This window comes from Cydia fagiglandana, chromosome 4 (genome assembly GCF_963556715.1).
Source record: "Cydia fagiglandana chromosome 4, ilCydFagi1.1, whole genome shotgun sequence".
Classification (NCBI taxonomy): domain Eukaryota; kingdom Metazoa; phylum Arthropoda; class Insecta; order Lepidoptera; family Tortricidae; genus Cydia; species Cydia fagiglandana.
Genome location: NC_085935.1, coordinates 6,078,610 through 6,097,448, shown reverse-complemented (window position 1 = coordinate 6,097,448; position 18,839 = coordinate 6,078,610). Strand labels below are relative to the sequence as shown.

The following is an 18,839-nucleotide window of genomic DNA, read 5'->3' as shown; positions in this document are numbered from 1 at the left end:
TTTACGGGCGTGATTATGTTATTTTTGCTTGTTTGTGGATACCGGCACTCGATGCGTTTCGGTGAATCGATCGGCTTCGATAGCGACCACGATAACGGTATGTTTTCTACGAATAAACACCAAAACAGAAACACGGTTTCCCGATGCATTACCTGCTATCTCGTAGATAACGATCTATTGTGTGTGGTAACTTTTTACCAGGTATGTGCAAAGTAAAAAATCTTATTGGTGTCGTGATATCTTTCTTCCGTCGGCAAGTTTTTTTTTTATCAAAAGCGGTCAGCCGTGCCTTTGCGTCCGTGTGATACTTACGTTAAATTGCTGTTATGTCTTAACTTATGTCGTTATAAAATGCCTGGACTTCTCTTAGAAGCTGGTAAAGCCGACTCGTTATGTTACATTTTCCTGTTATTTGTTTTCCTCCCGGTTATTTTCCCTCGATGTTTTGAGTGTTATACTTCGTTTTTTTTAGCATTAGAAATTAGGTAAACAATCTTGATGTGTCTTTTAATTGAAAAACACATTTTAAAAATAAGTTACGGCAAATATGCAACAATGATGAATCTAATACGATCATTTATATTCTTCTGCTTTCATAAGTAACAGTTATTGATTTATAAAAACCGTTTTTCAATTAAAAGACATGTCAAGATCGCTTACCTTCTTTCAAGTTCTTTCTAATGCTAAAAAAAACGAACTATAGTTTGGTACGACCTTTTTTTGAGGGATAATCTGATGTTTAAACACGCCTTCTGAGGGTAGATTTTCAATTTCAAATTCTGTGGCCCTAGTGAAAAAGGGTACAAGTCTCGCGCAGCTTAGGTGTAAAAGGGCATAAGTGTTACTTGGAACGTACGTCCTTTTACAACTGCGCTGTCCGATACTTGTACCCTTATTCACTAGGGCCACAGAATTATAGCTCTAAGAAAAAATATAGGAATCAGAATCACATACAAGCTCGTAGTGGAAGTTATTGTTATTTTTGACCACATTCCATCTATGTTAACCTTGTAATAAAATTAGTGGATTTCTTAGTTTTAAAGTGTAAGTGTAAAGTTACAATTCTGTTAATAAAATTAAACAATTGAACATATGATTTCTCAATCATTCTTCTCAAAAATAATTATTATTTCTGGGTGGTCACTTGGTTAGCCAGGTACACGTTATTACACAGCATGTTAGCTGTAAGTTTTGTGGACACAATAAGTACTCTTAATTGTGTGACATTGTGCAGTTAGCTGCAGAGTTATTTGACCATGTAACTTATGAAGGTGTGGTCAACTATCTCCACAGTAGACTTGTACCAACTCCTCTATAAAAAAAACTTGAGATACTACATAAGTACATATGTAGTGCATCAATTATTTTCCATCATATTTTCATAGAAATGTAAGAATATGTCTTTGCTATTTCAGTCAGTCTCGGTACAAAAAGTACTGAGATTGAATGCAGTAGCAGGACAAATACGGATGTTTCCGAGAAAATACGATGAGAACAATTATGCACTGCATCTGTTAGCTGATTCTACTATTAGGAAACCTCGTAGTTAGTACCTATTACTCTACTTATTTCAGTTGTAAGCTTAGACCTTGAACTCTTTTACTGATGACTTACCATTAAAGTTTCTTGTCTGAATGTTTAGCACTTTTAGGTGTAATTCAGTAGCCAAATACCTCCTTGGCTCCTTGAAGAATGCTTGGCATTCTGTGCACTTAGGCACACTTGCACCATCCCACTAACCCGGGGTTAAGCAGTTAAACCATTAACCCACTGTCAAATTGTACTAGTAACCATGGTAAATCCAGGTTTAACCCGTTAACCCGGGGTTAGTGGAATGGTGCAAGTGGCACTTAATTAGGTATATATGTTTATTGTACATATAACATTATTAACATAAGCTCTATATAAATATTATGTTTTGTAACAATGGTTTGATTACATTATATACAGGGTGATTCAGGAGACGTGAGCAGGACTAACACTGCGTATTTCGTAAATTATAAGCAACTGTTTCCTATCAGTATTAGTGAGGTTAACGTTAATTTTCTAGTCGTGGTGAAAAAAAAAGTTATTAATTTATTTACGACATGGATGGTCACCCTAACATTAGAATACTAAACTATCGATATTCTGTGTCAAATTGAATGTCATCACTGTCATCACGGTCTGGTTACTTTTGAAAACTCGTATCTCACTCAGGTTTGACATTTTATTTTCTTCGTAAAAGAGGTTTTATGTTTATTAATTAGGTCTTGTAGGGTGACCATGATTGTAGGGAATTAAATTTGTCCTCACCAAAAAGTAAAAAAATAGGAAAAAGTGTAGTTGTTTCACCTAAATACGACGGTGATCGATCAATTATCAGTTACTGAGTGTGCAGGATTAGTCCTGCTCACGTCTCATGAATCACCCTGTATATATTTCACATCACTCATGCTGCTGGCACTTGCATCAACATCAATATAAGGGTCAGCCCGGTTTCTATAATAACTACTAGACTAGGGTAATGTGCCCTAATATTGGCCACCTAAGCGTTTTTCTGACTTTACTGCTAATAATATTGTTATCTGTCATACCAAGTACTTAAAGTGGTGTTTGTATTATGTAAAATTTAATTAGCAATTGTATACATAATATATATAGTGTCATTATACAAATTGATTTGTGCCTGAAAATTCAACTTTTCATAAATGGAACAACGTCACCATTCGAATGGTTCTTAATATTGTATAGTGACACTATGTTTCTCAAGGAGCAATATGCATTGAACCTGTGGACCATAGTTGTAGTAATTATAGTTCTTCCATTGGGGACTATCCATCCACAACAGATAGAAATACACACATTAAACTTATAACAACCCTTTACATTGGGGGTTAACTTATTCTAGTTATAAAAAAATCATGCCATAACTTTAAAATTCTCTCTTTAACCCTAGACAGAGATTTTGTAAGCTTCAACCCTGTAGAAGTGTAGACATAGCTATAACTACTCGGGGTGTGGGAGTAGGGTGAGTCTGTAGCAAAGTTCATTTGATGTTTGTTAACATAGCGTAATTAAATTAGCAGCTGCGCTCGCTAATTGGCAAGGCAAACAGATTTGTTGCTGTTGAATTACTTAGTTATTATTTTGTACTACTAATTGTTAGTCCTAATGGAATAAAAAAGGGATAATTTCTTTTTTTCTTATATGCCTTGAAATGATAAGTTATCATTGATAAGTTAAGGTCTTAAGCCAAGTCAATGAAAAAAATTTTCCTGTAATACCTATAACTAGTACCTATAAATCACACAACCTATTTGACCGAGCGAAATCGAAGGTCTCCGTTTCAGCATGGGCAAACCTGTGGCCCTAGTGAAAAAGGGTACAAGTCTCACGCAGCTTAGGAGTAAAAGGGCATAGGTGTTACTTGGAACTTATGCCCATTTACAACCGCCCTGCCCGAGACTTATACCTTTTTTCACTAGGGACAGAGTCTTTCGTATGTCCGGATGTTCTCGTCTACAAGTCGCAGTTCTCAGCTGATTCTCCTGAAAAATGGCGAGCAGGTTCGATAAATATGTAGATTTTTTTGTTGATTCAAGTTTTGGAATTGTTTCATAATGGCGGAGCCATGGGGGTTCACGAAGTACACAACAGCTAACAGAGCCACTAGTTTAAATTAGAGATAGATACCTACAATTATTTTGTTCAGGACCCGGGTATGTCCTTAAACTACGTCCAATAGCACCGGTGGACGGGCAGCAGCGTCCCTCAAATTCGGTGTACTCGACTGCGATCGCCAAACCGCTTGCCAAGCGTGGCGATTATGGCATTCACCCCCCATCCGGCACGTATGGCGGTCCAAGGGGGAGGCCTATGTTCAGCAGTAGACGTCTTATGGCTGAGATGATGATGATGATGAATTATTTTGTTCAGTCACTCCATAAGTCAATATCTTCCTTAAAAGGAGAAATAACTTCCTTAAGACTAGTTAAAGCACAATAAATGTATCAGTACCTGCCTGTGCATAATATCTGCATTATTTGACGACCGGTCTGGCCTAGTGGGTAGTGACCCTGCCTGCGAAGCCGATGGTCCTGGGTTCGAATCCCAGTAAGGGCATTTATTTGTATGATGATACAGATATTTGTTCCTCAGTCATGGGTGTTTTCTATGTATTTAAGTATTTGTATATTATATATATATTATATCGTTGTCTGAGTACCCACAACACAAGCCTTCTTGAGCTTACTGTGGGACTTAGTCAATCTGTGTAAGAATGTCCTATAATATTTATTTATTTATTTATTTATTTATTTATTTACATGACCTCTTTTAACAGGAAGTTTAGCTCCATTTATGCATTGTAAACAACGTCTTCCCATCTCAACAGGCGTTGATAGATCGAGCGAAACAATAAATGAAACATAATATTGTTAATAACATTACAATAACAAGACCACACGTAGTGATCTTACCATCAGCAATTAGGTATATAATAAGAGCTGCGGATTCAGTAGATCGTTTCCTTATCATATCATTTGAAAGTGCAAGCGGTGGTGGCCGAATGGATATGACGTCCGACTTTCAATCCGGAGGTCGCGGGTTCAAATCCTGGCTTGTACCAATGAGTTTTTCGGAACTTATCATTATCATTTGATATTTACCTCTAGCTTTTCGGTGAAGGAAAACATCGTGAGGAAACCTGCATACATCTGCGAAGAAACTCAAATGTGTATGTGAAGTCCCCAATCCAATGGGACTATAGCCCAAGCCCTCTCGTGCGAGAGAGGAGGCCTGTGCCCAGCAGTGGGACGTATATAGGTTGAAATTATTATATTATAATCTTTATTTATTTTTCTTCTTAAGTTAGGTTAATTATAATATGGATATAAAAGTAAAATATAAAAACACAAACCATAAAAAAAAATTATAAACACATTATAAAAAACCTAACCTAGGGTGCCGCCGGCAGCGGGGCAGGGCCCAAGCTGCCGGTGGTCAGGGCCGCAGAGTGAGGAATCGACGTACTATACGCGCCGTGTCCAAAATTACCGCCTTCTGCATCTGACCCTTGATCCAACCACCTAGCGAGAGTCTCTCTAGGTGTTGGTCGAGACTCTTCGCTATGAGACCGTTCGCTGACACGACTATAGGAACAATGATCGTCGAGTCAACATCCCACATGGCGGTTATCTCGTGAGCTAAGTCTAGGTACTTGCTGGACTTGTCCTTCTCGGCCTTCACGAGATTCTCATCATGGGGGATGGTGACGTCGACGAGCACGGCCCGGCGCTGCGATTATTATATTATTATTATCATATAAAATCCCGTAGGTTCACTTTTGATTACAAGCAATATAAATAATTACCGAAAGTGAACTACACATTGTTCTAAAGTACATCAAGGTGCGCGACGCTGTATGGCCAAATTAAGAAGGATGGATATTTGAATTGCACGTGTTTGTCACCTAGTGTATGCGTGCCTTTATACGTGAGAAATATAACATACATTAAGCATCCATTAAAATATCATAAACATTATCAAATATGTACAGAATTAATTTGCACTTAACTTTGCCGCCTACAACATTTCGCAACAAGAGAAAATATACGCCTTTGGTGTATTTTCACAAACTAATTCTATTATGAACGCCATAAGTGGAATATTTTATTGCCATGGCGCCGGCCATAACCGCGCCATTACTCCCATTGTAACAATCTGTTATCTCATTTAACCAAGACTAGTGTGAGCTTTAAATCAGTAGCAACAATACGTAACTGAAGATCTGTCTGAGACTGGTTGGATGGATCGCAGTATTATGTTATATACTTATATCATTCAACCAACACAAGTGTGACCTCGAAATCAGTAGCAACAGTACGTAGTGAAATATCAGCCTTAGATTGGTTGGTTGGGTGCCGACGGGAATAGCCCTAGCCCTAAAACTGTTTTAGCTTTTATTTCGAATTCCCCGCGTGCGTGGGCGATGTGTGAAAGGAGTCTTGTTGGATTCCTGTCCTGTACCATTAAGTAATTTAGGACGTGTGAAACACGCTTTGTGCTCCCTTTAGAGAAACTGGTTAGGTAAGTTTGAATGTTGTAGGTAATAAAGATGTTTCTGTGTCATTCTTGTTGAGATTCTGTTTTTTGCGTAGATGATCTTTTACTAATAGAATCGGGTTAGCTATCTCTGTCAACATTGCAAGTGGCGTGTCCATGACTGGGTTATTTGGGATCTTCCCACGCTGCGACTTCCGATACGCGGTCATAATTCTTCGGTCAAATCGGTCCGGTTATCATTTCTACAAAACTCCTCCGCCCACACGGCTGCTTAAGTTGGCAATTTTTCTGTCAACATCTTTTCCACGGAACGCGCATGGCCTTATTTGCTCAAATATTTGTGTTGCTCGTCTTTCCATCGCAAACAAGTATGGCGCAGCCATACAACGCAATTAACAATCCAATTTCTTTATTTTCTGAAAGATGAGTTGTTGCTGTTGAAAAGCTTTGGCAAAACCCACTAAGTTAGTTTTATCATTTCAAATGAAGTTTAACCATCATCACTTGCAATGCACAGCAAAGTAAAACAAGTTGAACATTACTGACGTAGGTAAGGTAGTGCATAATTCTTTTGCATCTTATTTTCTCGGAAACGTTCGTATTTGTCATGCTACTTCCGTCAACCCAGTCAACCTCAGTACTTTTTGTACCGAGACTGACTGAAATAGCCAGAACATGTTCGTGAAAAATATATGTATATGCACTACATACTACATCTGTAATGTAATTAATAATTGATCAAATACAAACATCGCTTAATCTTATAAAACAACGTATCTATTGTATCAATTAAGCGGTCGTATCGTATCAAACCTAATTTTCGCATTCTAATTTCCAATGTGGGCAACTATTCAGGCCGCGTGGTTGTTGCCTTGTTTCTAGCAGCCGGGTAATTGTTATTCCCATTTATCACTAATTGCTACGCACCTATTTGCCTAACACACTTATTTTTCAATTACCTAACGCATGTATTGACTTAAAAACTCGTTTATTTCGCATCTAATTAACACTCTTTCGGTTAAAACAAATACTTTGTCAGCCAAGAATCAATGTGTTTGATCAAAACTTCCGGTCATTTTGTCATGTGTCATGTTATTGGTTTGGCTTCTAAAAAAGCATTACGAAACAGCGAATGACAGCTGTCATCTTGCGAAAGACGTGCATATATTTTACCGTTTGATGACATGATTATACCAACCTGTGAACACCGAAGTGTCAACTAGGTGCCGCCTACCATTACAAAAACATCTCTTGCCGAAGTATTTAACAAGGTTCATTCACCCTTTCTCTACATTGGGTAAAGTAAAATAGTGCTAGTATCTTTCATATAGTCTCATTAGGTCTTACACAGAACCTGAAACCCGCACAATAAACGATAAGATATGCAAAAAGAAACGAACGAACGAACGGAGTGGTTCGCGGTAGACTCTCTGGAACTGTACCTTTTCTCAATCTATCTCCCAACTTTAATAGTACATTATTGTCGAGGCTCGGAAGTAGCTACTTGCAGGCTGAGGATTCGTTTTAAACGGACGACCTTGGGAGTCCGTTTAATTGAATCCGAAGCCAGCAAGTAGCCTTCCAGCCGAGTCATATATAGTGCTTTTCTCAAAAATGGTGCAAGAAACATAAATATCATAGAAACATTTTACAAAAGCAACGTTCTTACGTATATATTTTCACAGAGAAAAGCCCTTGCCGCCTTTTTATTTTTTTAATAAAAAAATAGAAGTGTATTTTTCTGCCGAAAATACGCCAACCTATTTGAGACAACTAAATAGTCGCGGTACTAATCATCTGTTTGGCTGTGTAATGGGCCTGTGCCTTCATTTGATATGGCCATTTGAACTTTTAAAAAGTTTGGAACTCGACAAATAATGGAATTTGTATGCAACATTGCAGTCGCAAAATCGAGACTGCAATGTTTTTAACTTTTTAATTTTTGGTTGACCATAAACTTCGCGCTTCGCGACCTATTTCTTAGACGGCAAAGTCGACTTTGCCGTCCATTTTTGAGAAAAGTAAATTTTCTATTACCAACATGTAAACATTTTACAAAAATATCTCGCTGTACTCTGTAATCATTATAAAGCTAACACACCAGGTACTGGCACACTTAGCGGTTGCCACACGTTTTAGTGTAGTAAATAAAGGTAGTGGACCCCGCAGTAATTCCTCAGCCAGAAAAAGCTTTACAGTATGATAAAGTATCAATAAATAAAAAGTAATGTATAAATTTCCAAAGAATAATAATAATCTAGACACGCGGCAGCGTGTCAAGCCAAGTTCAAGCAAAGGAACTGGCTAGCCAGCGCCGAGTGTAATATTACACGAACCACTTGGTGCCACTTTTGACCCTTCTATAACTCAAAACATCTTTGACGTAAACACATAAAACTACGTGTGTTTAATTATATCCATAAGGATATCTAGAAGCCCAAATTTCATGAAGCTAGCTCAAACGGTTATAAAGGTATGAAGGTCAAAAAGTCGTAAATTTTAAGACTGACTTATGACTTATAGTACCTAAACCTAACCTACTTCCAGATGACCTAGAAGGATGAAATTTGGAATCCAGCTTGGTTATTGTGTGTAACCGTAGGAAAAAATCTAAAAATAAAATAAAGTTAAAAAATAGGGGGGGTCCCCATACAAAAAAACCACTTTTTATTGGGACTGACATATAAGTACCTAAACCTAACCTACTTCCAGATGACCTAGAAGGATGAAATTTGGAATCCAGCTCGTTTATTGCGTGTAACCGTAGGAAAAAATCTAAAAATAAAATAAAGTTTAAAAATAGGGGGGGGTCCCCATACAAAAAAAACATTTTTTATTGGGACTGATATAAGTACCTAAACCTAACCTACTTCCAGATGACCTAGAAGGATGAAATTTGGAATCCAGCTCGGTTATTGTGTGTAAGCGTAGGAAAAAATCTAAAAATAAAATAAAGTTTAAAAATAGGGGGGGTCCCCATACAAAAAAACCATTTTTTATTGGGACTGACATATAAGTACCTAAACCTAACCTACTTCCAGATGACCTAGAAGGATGAAATTTGGAATCCAGCTCGGTTATTGTGTGTAAGCGTAGGAAAAAATCTAAAAATAAAAAAAAGTTGAAAAATAGGGGGGGTCCCCATACAAAAAAATATTTTTTTATTGTAGCGTTGGAACCGTTACAAGCAGATATTTGAAACTACCCCAATATATGTATTATTAAATTTGCTATATTAAAATAAAGTTTAGTCAAAAAATAAGTGGTGTCCCCATACAAAAAACTTTTAATACGCTCTAAACAACCGGCCAACGGTGTGTCGTCGGCGGCGCGCGGTACCACATAATTATACAAAGAACAGAAGTAAAAACCATACAGCGGAAACACAAGAAAAAACATTAAATCTCAATACCTGCCTAGTTTTCTTTACAAAAAGTATTGATATCCCACCAAAAACATAAATGTAAAAAAGGAGAGCCAAGTTCAATACAAAAATTATGCTTGGCTGTGGGGCTCGCCGCAAAAAGAATGGAGATCTAAATGAGTGCCACTGCCAAGTTCTATGCAAAATCCAAATATGTATTTATAGGAACAAAATAACATTATAAACAAGTATTAAACTCTATTTCCTTGCTTTATTGGATACCTATAACAATTGCTGTTATTTAAAAAAATGTGAGATCTTAAAGTAGGTTAGATTTGGCTTGGCCAGGTTTTATCAGAATTACAATATATATAAAATGATTGATATAATGAAAACTGGCCAAGTCAAATCTAACCTACTTTAAGATCTCACATTTTTTTAAATAACAGCAATAGTTATAGGTATCCAATAAAGCAAGGAAATAGAGTTTAATACTTGTTTATAATGTTATTTTGTTCCTATAAATACATATTTGGATTTTGCATAGAACTTGGCAGTGGCACTCATTTAGATCTCCATTCTTTTTGCGGCGAGCCCCACAGCCAAGCATAATTTTTGTATTGAACTTGGCTCTCCTTTTTTACATTTATGTTTTTGGTGGGATAGTATTTAAGTAAATACCTAAAGTCTTAAATCGTTAATATCTTTTAACGGAAAATTGCTCCGTTTAAACTTTCTTCTCCGGACATGTTCATGTAACGTATTGCAACAATATATGAAATATCAAAAAAAAAAATCCGCGCAGAAATACCAATATTAACAAAATAGAATTTTTTGGCGTGGCTTGGACCGGAAAATTGCTCAGTCTAATTTTTTCACTGGAATGCCATTTTTTTGCCGATTTTTACATACAAATTGAAAATCTAAAAAATTTACCATGTAACTATACTTTTTTTCAGAAATTGCCTTTTTACTCGCTGTGGAAAATTTCTCTATCCATTTTATTTATTGAATTAAGTTCACAGTTTTCTTTCCATTCAACTATAAAAACATCCAAAAAAATAACGAGCGTATTCAAAACTAAACATATCGGGAGCAGTGTATAGGGAGCGGGGTGTACAAGGGATGACAGTTCTTTTGGATATTTTGGATTTAAGTATATACGTGACTACTTAGTATATATTTAAAAAGAAATCAGGCTGAGAAATTTTCCACTCTCAGTTTTTTATAGTTCTAAAATACATACACTTGGGTATGCATTTTTTTTTGGATTTTCTTACCCACTACGCCAAATTATATTCTAAGATCATATAAGAAGGAAAAAATGGCAGAGCAATTTTCCGATGAAAATGAGCGCCAAAAAAAGAATTATCGTAAAAAAAATATTCTCATGTTTGACAAAAGTTTTAGATTTTTTTCTAGTATCACATACTGATACAAATAACTTATTTGGTAAAATAATTTTGCACGGAGGAATTACTCGGTTCAATATATAAACAGATTTGTATTTTTACGTATAAATACCTAACTAAGGAGTGGTTTTTTTTTGGATATTTATATGTTAGTTTCGGCTCATACTATACAATAACCAAGCAAAATTTCATCGACTGAGAAATTAATGCATGGGTCTCCATACAACAACTTGCTTCGTTTACTACACTATTTAGCCAACTAGTTAATGAGCGTATAATACCATGAAAGAAAGGAGAGAGTAAGTTTAATTAAGATTTTAGATAATGATAAGGCATTTCGTCTCCTTAGTCTAACAAGTACTGTAAAAAAACACCCGTTACAGAGTCTAAAATGAAAGAAAGAGTTTATTCTTTTTAGGGTTCCGTACCCAAAGGGTAAAACGGGACCCTATTACTAAGACTTCGCTGTCCGTCCGTCCGTCCGTCTGTCACCAGGCTGTATCTCACGAACCGTGATAGCTAGACAGTTGAAATTTTCACAGATGATGTATTTCTGTTGCCGCTATAACGACAAATACTAAAAACAGAATAAAATAAAGATTTAAATGGGGCTCCCATACAACAAACGTGATTTTTGACCAAAGTTAAGCAACGTCGGGAGTGGTCAGTACTTGGATGGGTGACCGTTTTTTTTTTTGCTTTTTTTTGTTTTTTTTTTTGTTTGCGTTATGGTACGGAACCCTTGGTGCGCGAGTCCGACTCGCACTTGCCCGGTTTTTTTGACATCTCTGGAATAACCAGCTAATTGGCTTGAGTTGTAGAATCATAATCATAATCATAATCATTTATTCGATGCAATCCATGGTGTTTATAAAGGTGTTTAAGTTTCATTCAGTACAGCATGGACCCTACTAGGGCGTGGCAACATATTATACGTAAAAAAAGTAAGATATTTAAACATTCATACATTATATAACTATTTATAATTTGTCAAGCTATTTCCGTCAGTAGAGAAAAGCGGTAAATTTGGAAAAATGTAGGCGCGAGGAGTTCGCATCCCAAAAAAGGTTTAAATTTCTTGCCTTTTTCTACTGACAAACTTGTTTGACTGTCTATATTTATTATTTTAGGTAATCAAACTAATTAAATAGGTCACAATATGCTATAGTCCATATACTTTACTATTTAATTGTCCATAAACTCTTGCAAAGTGTATGGGCATTTGGTTAAAAGGTAAGTCTTGAGCTTATTTACAAAGCTATTATATTTATTTTCATTTTTTATATACTGAGGGATGTGGTTATATATTCGAATGGACATTGAGTAAGGGCCTTTGTTGAAGAAATGTAGGTTAGCGGGAACTGCTTGTACAAGTTTATTGCGGATACGTAAGTTATGTAGTTGTGGTATGGGATTTTGGGGTTTTACAAATAAGCTCTCGTGTTTTCGCACAAATTTGCAGGTTTCTATGATGTATAAGGATGTAAGGGTGAGAATATTTAATTTCGTAAAATGTGGTCTACAACTTTCCTCATTACTTATCTTGGTTAGAACTCGTATGCATCTTTTTTGTAGTAAAAATAGGTCTTTAGCGTTTACACTATTGCCCCACAAAATGATACCATATTGCAGCCATGACTGGGGGATAACTGATTATCATCTTAATATTGATCTCTGCAGCTAGCATTCGGAGTTTGGCTTTAAGGGGGTTAAATTTGGTTTAATTCAATGGGACACTTTTCTTTTAGTTCCTTTCTATATTTGATATTTATTTTAAAATCCTCATCTCATAATTCAGGTGGGAAAAGTGATGATGACGCCAAAAATATCGCCTGGTCGCTACTAGTGAGAGCATTTAGTACTCCATGTCGATTCATATATGAAGTATGTATACGAAAAGCTTTCTCTAATGATAAATAAACGTGAAATTCACTACACGCAAGAAAGAAATCGACTCTAATCAAATTACCGCATCCCATAAACTTCTTATTGATACAACCGCTTAGGCACCATGATATATGAGACCTCAAAAACAAAAGCAAAGTTTTATATTTGACATTTACTTTACGATAACAATGGACTTATTGAACCATGACCAAGCCAAAGAGTGTGGGACAGAAAACAATGGATCGTGTAACGCGGCCCTATGGTGTAATTGCCATGTCTTAGACGATTTGCTAAGTTAATTAGACGTTCTTAAACAGTTTACCCGATGATGTCATTACCAAGGTCTCGATGTTATTAAACTACGAGCTGAACGAACTATACACACAGTCGATATTCCGCCTTGAAATCCATTTGTATTGAATTTCGTGTAAATTAATACGTATATTACGTATCCGGTTTCAAGGACCATAATTTAATTTTTGGTCCTTCGAGCCGGATATTAAAAGTTCGTTCGTTTCGTTCATTCAATTTCGGGAGATTTATGATGTTTTGCGTAGTTATAAACAAATATTAAGCAGGTTCCCAGCGTTTCATGGGACTATTGTAATATTTACACGCATTCCGATGCTACAAGCGTCAATGACTCAGGGATGACTTCCTTATTACTCACTTCGATTACACTACATTGTTCTATCGCATTATCCACAGCTAGCTCGGTTGGCTCACACTTAATTAGTGATGTGCCGCAAAAGTATTCCCGGGGACTTTCTCCATTTGCTTGTTCGCCGGGTTTCTGGTAATGTCCCTCAAGCAGGCCACTGACAAGCCTTCCAAATGGATGCCGTTACAATGGCTTCATCCAAATGGACGGCATCCTAATATTAAACATTGTACGTTATTGACATTCACGGACCGATTTTGGATTGCAGCCACGGTATTTGGACTGTTGGAAGGCTCGTCAGTGGCCACCTTCAGACAAGCAAATAAATATCAAAATACGAAAGTGACATCGGAATATTTCTTGTTGAATGGTGTTTATACTTTTTATTATAGAATTTACAGAAACCTAAATAAATATCATGCCAGCCAACCAGCAGCCAAAGAAAGCCCTCAACACGGTAGACAATCTGGTTAAATCACAGGGAACCGTTGGATGGTCAGCGTACGACCGACCGCGGCTCTTGGATAGAACACCCAATATTTTCTTGAGTCTGCAATATTCCCGAGAAAGGCACATCACTATACTTAATAGCGTAAATTAACAGTGAAACTACTTTAATAAACCACCTGTCATTTTAAATCGCTTAGTTCTCCAGCGTTATATGGAAACTTGGAAAGTGGCAATTATCTTGATTCTTGACTTATCGCTGGATCTAGATTAGAGATTGCTAGACTTGACTCGGTCTGGCACCGCGTTTGTTTCTTTTATGCGATAATAATTATGTTGCCTGACTGGAATCATTATAAAAAGAAAATTCTTGAATCGATCGAATTATTATTATTATTATGAGCCTGTTGTGTCCCACTGCTGGGCAAAGGCCTCCCCCCTCTTCTTCCACTCGTCCCGGTTTTGAGCTCTCGAATCGATCGAATATCGTCCATCATTTATTCGTGTTAGTACCTAATTGGTACTTTCTTCATCATCATCATCATCTCAGCCACAAGACGTCCACTGCTGAACATAGGCCTCCCCCATCTGCATGATGGGGGGTGAATGCCATAATCGCCACGCTTGGCAGGCGGGTTGGCGATCGCAGTCGAGTACACCGAATTTGAGGGACGCTGCTGCCCGTCCACCGGTGGTCTTGGACGTAGTTTAAGGACATACCCGGGTCCGGGTACTTTCTTATAGATACCCAATCACAAAATTAGACTGTCAACTTGTCACGCGCTATTGATAATATCGATTTATAGATTATTCTTATCTATATTGGTCGTCAAACTTTCATAAGGAAGCGTTGTTTCCGTGTGCATTGTGCCATCCATCGTCCTCAATACTTTGCAATGTGATAAAAGGTTGCACGCTTTGTTTTAGGACATGGAAGTTCACAGATGAACACAACTGTCAACCTAAAGCCACTATAGTCAAAGTTGACTTTTCCGCATGGTTAAAGTTACAACACAATACAACTTTGCTACTATAATGGCGACAGGTGCATGCTCGGCCGAGCGTCACTCCGGATACAGGGGACGATAACACCAACGTAATTCCAACTGACTGGCTTACCTATGTAACCAATACTACTATAAAATTTAATTTAAACCTTAATGCTTCAGTAATACAACATAAAATTTACCTGTACAGACCAAGGGCTCAAATCTTATCGCTAGCTAGCGAGACTAGGGCATAAGCAAACCAGCCAGCTTATTATGGATGACTTTATCCATCTTTATCCACGTGATAAAATAACTGTCACTTTTAACACCGTGAGATAGAAAGTGACGGACACCGTTTTATCACGCTGTCACTTAGACAAGAACGACCATCATATCCGTACAGGATAAAAGCTCTCCCAAACAGTTGATTTTAAGAGTTCAGGATTCAGATTACACTGGATAGATTGAAAACTTGACTCCCAAAGCAATAAGAATGTTAGGAATACAAGACCATATATTCAACACGGAACAAGTTAGACTAGTGGCGTAAAAAACGAAACAGAAAGAGATGGAACTTATGGAATTGATGACAGACATAGTAAAGATAACGTAGAGCCTGTTTCGAGTGGATTCGAGTGGGAGTCATAAAAAAAGGTAAACAACTTTTTTGCCTTTGTGTCGGGATAAGATAAACACTGCTATACCCATTTCCCATGACTTAAAATAGACTCTTTGGTTGATTAATCCATAAGAAAAAAAAAAGAATCTAAAAAAGATGTGTATCATAATAGACATCTAATGGGCATGAAAGTATACGACCTCGAAGTTGCTATAAAAGGATGCAATACCTGGCCAACCCTTCTGATTTTCCAATTGATCGCCTCATTGCTCTATACTCTACAGTATCGGTCAATTAACGCAGACGAAAGGGTGCAAATTAATCAAACTGACCAACCGTTGCATATTCATGGAGGAATAGCAAACAGCATGCAAATTCGGCGCATGATTCTTTTGGCACGGCTGTTTAACAATACGTCATTCTTATTCGTACTTGATAGGCGCTATTGCTCCTTTGAATACTGATTGATTAACCAGCCACATCACATGCGTGCTCAACAATGAGACTGCTAAAGCATTTTTAGGTGTATTTTGTATGGCCGGTTAGCGGTGGTGTAATAAATCAGAATGCAAGTGGTGAGTTGTTGCTTCCACTGCAGCGTCTGGTCGTGTTCCAGAATTATCATAATACTATTTTGCATCAGTTTAATTATACGCCTTTTGCATAATAGTACTCATTAAGACGTCTACTTCAGCTAATAAGTTCTCTTCAAAATGAACAAAAAGTTGCAGTGCAGAGCATCTATTGTTCTCATTTTGTTAATATATTGCTGTATTATGCGCTAAATGTGAGATCATAGGCAAAAACGTCAATGCGCTGTTCAAGTGGAAATTTCTAAACTAGTTATAGTAACGAGCTTTGATCGTGAGAAATCCGTTCGATTAAGAATATTCAATTAATTCCTTCAGACGGTTTCGCCGGCACAGGCTTGTGTGTATTCTCATTGCCTATGCGTGTACTGGGAGTGGAGTACTTGAGAAAACTAGAGTACTAAGACCTCGAGTTCTGTAATAGCAATATGTAATCAAAGAGTGCTCCTATACTGGTTCCTTCAAGCGATTAGCTCGACCATGGTCAGAACAATGCCCCCGATGTCCAGATAAACAGATGCGCAAGAGTTTAACGCTCGGTTCGCGAGCATAAGGAGATCTTGTTCCCCATGTTTGATAATCCGCCGAGAAATAAACCTATTAGCAGCACTTGATGAGGGAGTGTTATCATCACTGCATTGCAGTGGCCACAATTAAGATAAAGTTACAGATCTTCTTTATAACTTTTACTCCGCAAATCCTTAAGCTTAAGCTGCTTAAAATGCTGCGGTTCATTAAATACATTATTAAATGCTATTTTTGTCTCGTTTAATGTTCCGATAATGAACTTGTCGACGTGGGGGTAATTAAATGAATATCCAAGTCGGAGAGGACAAGTTAAAGAAGCCAGACGCTTTCAGACAGTTTAAAAGGTATGATACGGAGGGAATATAATCGTCTACTGTTTCACCCTAACTTTACTTTCCTGCTGGATTAAGTTAGTCTGGCATTATTTAAAACTGTAGCTATAGATTGTTTTTATTTTCAATGAGATAGAAAATCATTGCGATTACTTGATTACGCTAATGCACTACCTAACTTATGGTTCACTGTAAGCTGCAAAATTGCCTAATTAGAGTAGGTCCGTGGTTTTCGGTTGACGCTGTACGTGCTGTACGTAGAAATACTGCTGTTATTCCATACAATGTAACGCTTTGCATGGCGTTAACCAAGGATTAATAGATGATCGTGAGATCCATGAGCTAAAAGCTTATAGATACCTATTGCCTCATCATTTTGAGTTGGTTCCCTTCCAAGTATCAATCGCAGATCGATCGACGCTTACGCTACCCTAGTTGGAACCCTCTTATCTCGCCCTTATACTGCACTGAACTGCATCTGCATGCGGTGACCCAAATTTCATGCCTTTGACAACTTGCAATAATGCATTATTTGACTGTTTTAACATAATTCGTCTCTGCCTAAGAAGCTCGATGGAATCTTGGCTAGGGCATTACATTGTGTTGAGCACGAATATGTTTACTAATCTTTAATGGTTTTGTTATAATTGCAATCTACCTTGGGGACCTTGGGGTTGTTCTCAGAAAATTCAAATATTTCTTTGTTTTTCTGATGCCTGCGTTAATTACTAGTTACTAGACACTGAATCCTATTGCGCCTGAAGTTTCATCTTTATTAGGTACCTTTTTGTACATGTTTCACTCACGTGAAATTTCATTTCGCTTGTCTGTCCTGTGTAAATTCAATTTGTGTCTCGTCTTCAAGCTTGCTTAATTTTATCAACATCGATTGAAAAGATGCTCTTGCCAATACGTAGCTAGAAGAGACGGATCAAAGTTATTTGGCTTTATTTAAAAACTTCATTTAGTTTCCCATGCACGATTGAAAATTCAGTAAATAGTACAGTGGAACCTGGATAATTGCAATCTCAAGGGACCGGCCATTTTTTGTCAATTAACCAGGTTTTTCATTTAAGCAGGTCGCGTCAATTAACGAGGTTCAAAAAATCGTTGTGTCAATTATAGAGGTTTTCATTAATAGAGGTTGCGTTCTGACAAATTTCTTTTATGGAGGTGCAAACAACCATTTAAAGTAGATTTACACGCTTACGTTCTGGGTTTCTGGTCTATATATTGCTTCTGTCTATACTTGCACTTTTACACTACATTAATTACCACTTTCTTTTCTTATCATTTGGGTTTAAAAAATTCCCTTGAATTGTAAAAGAAAGTTTTATTACAATGTAAAAAGCATACCTACTTTGTTTTTTATTGATCAAAACTATTTCACCTACTACAGGCTGTGATAGATACCCAATAAATAAATTGAATTCTGGTTGGAGATATAAATAAAATGATCATTGCTATTAAAATATTGTTTCTGCTGTCTACAACTACATTATTTCAATTACAGAGGTAATAAGTAAGACTCGTTTCAATAATAGAGGTAAAAACAAGACCAAAAATAACGGATTTTTTTAGCACAGTGTCAATTATAGAGGTCTTAAGTTGCGATGTGGTCAATTATAGAGGCAAAATTACGAAAAGCACTAAAATCCAAATTGCAATTATAGAGGTTCCAAAATTTCAATTATAGAGGCCTTTTGGTCTCAAGGGACCGGGACCGGACTTATGGTTGCAATTATTGAGGTTTTCCATTTATCCAGGTGCCAATTAACCAGGTTTCACTGTATTACCGCTTAACCAGACGGAGCAGACAGAGTAAATTTCTACACTAAGATACATTGTCTTGTCTGCAATAAAGTATCCAAACAGATTCTAACAGTAACTCTATCTTCAACTCTTAAACAATGTCTGCCATGTCTGCGACGGTCACAAATCACTTAACACCGGCTTGCTTGGTAA

General features: G+C 37.1%; 1 protein-coding gene across 3 annotated transcripts in view; it reads left to right on the top strand.

The window, feature by feature from the left end:
* LOC134663506 (leucine-rich repeat and calponin homology domain-containing protein) overlaps positions 1–18,839 on the top strand; it is a 74,099-nt gene that overhangs the window by 319 nt on the left and 54,941 nt on the right. The window lies entirely within an intron of this gene.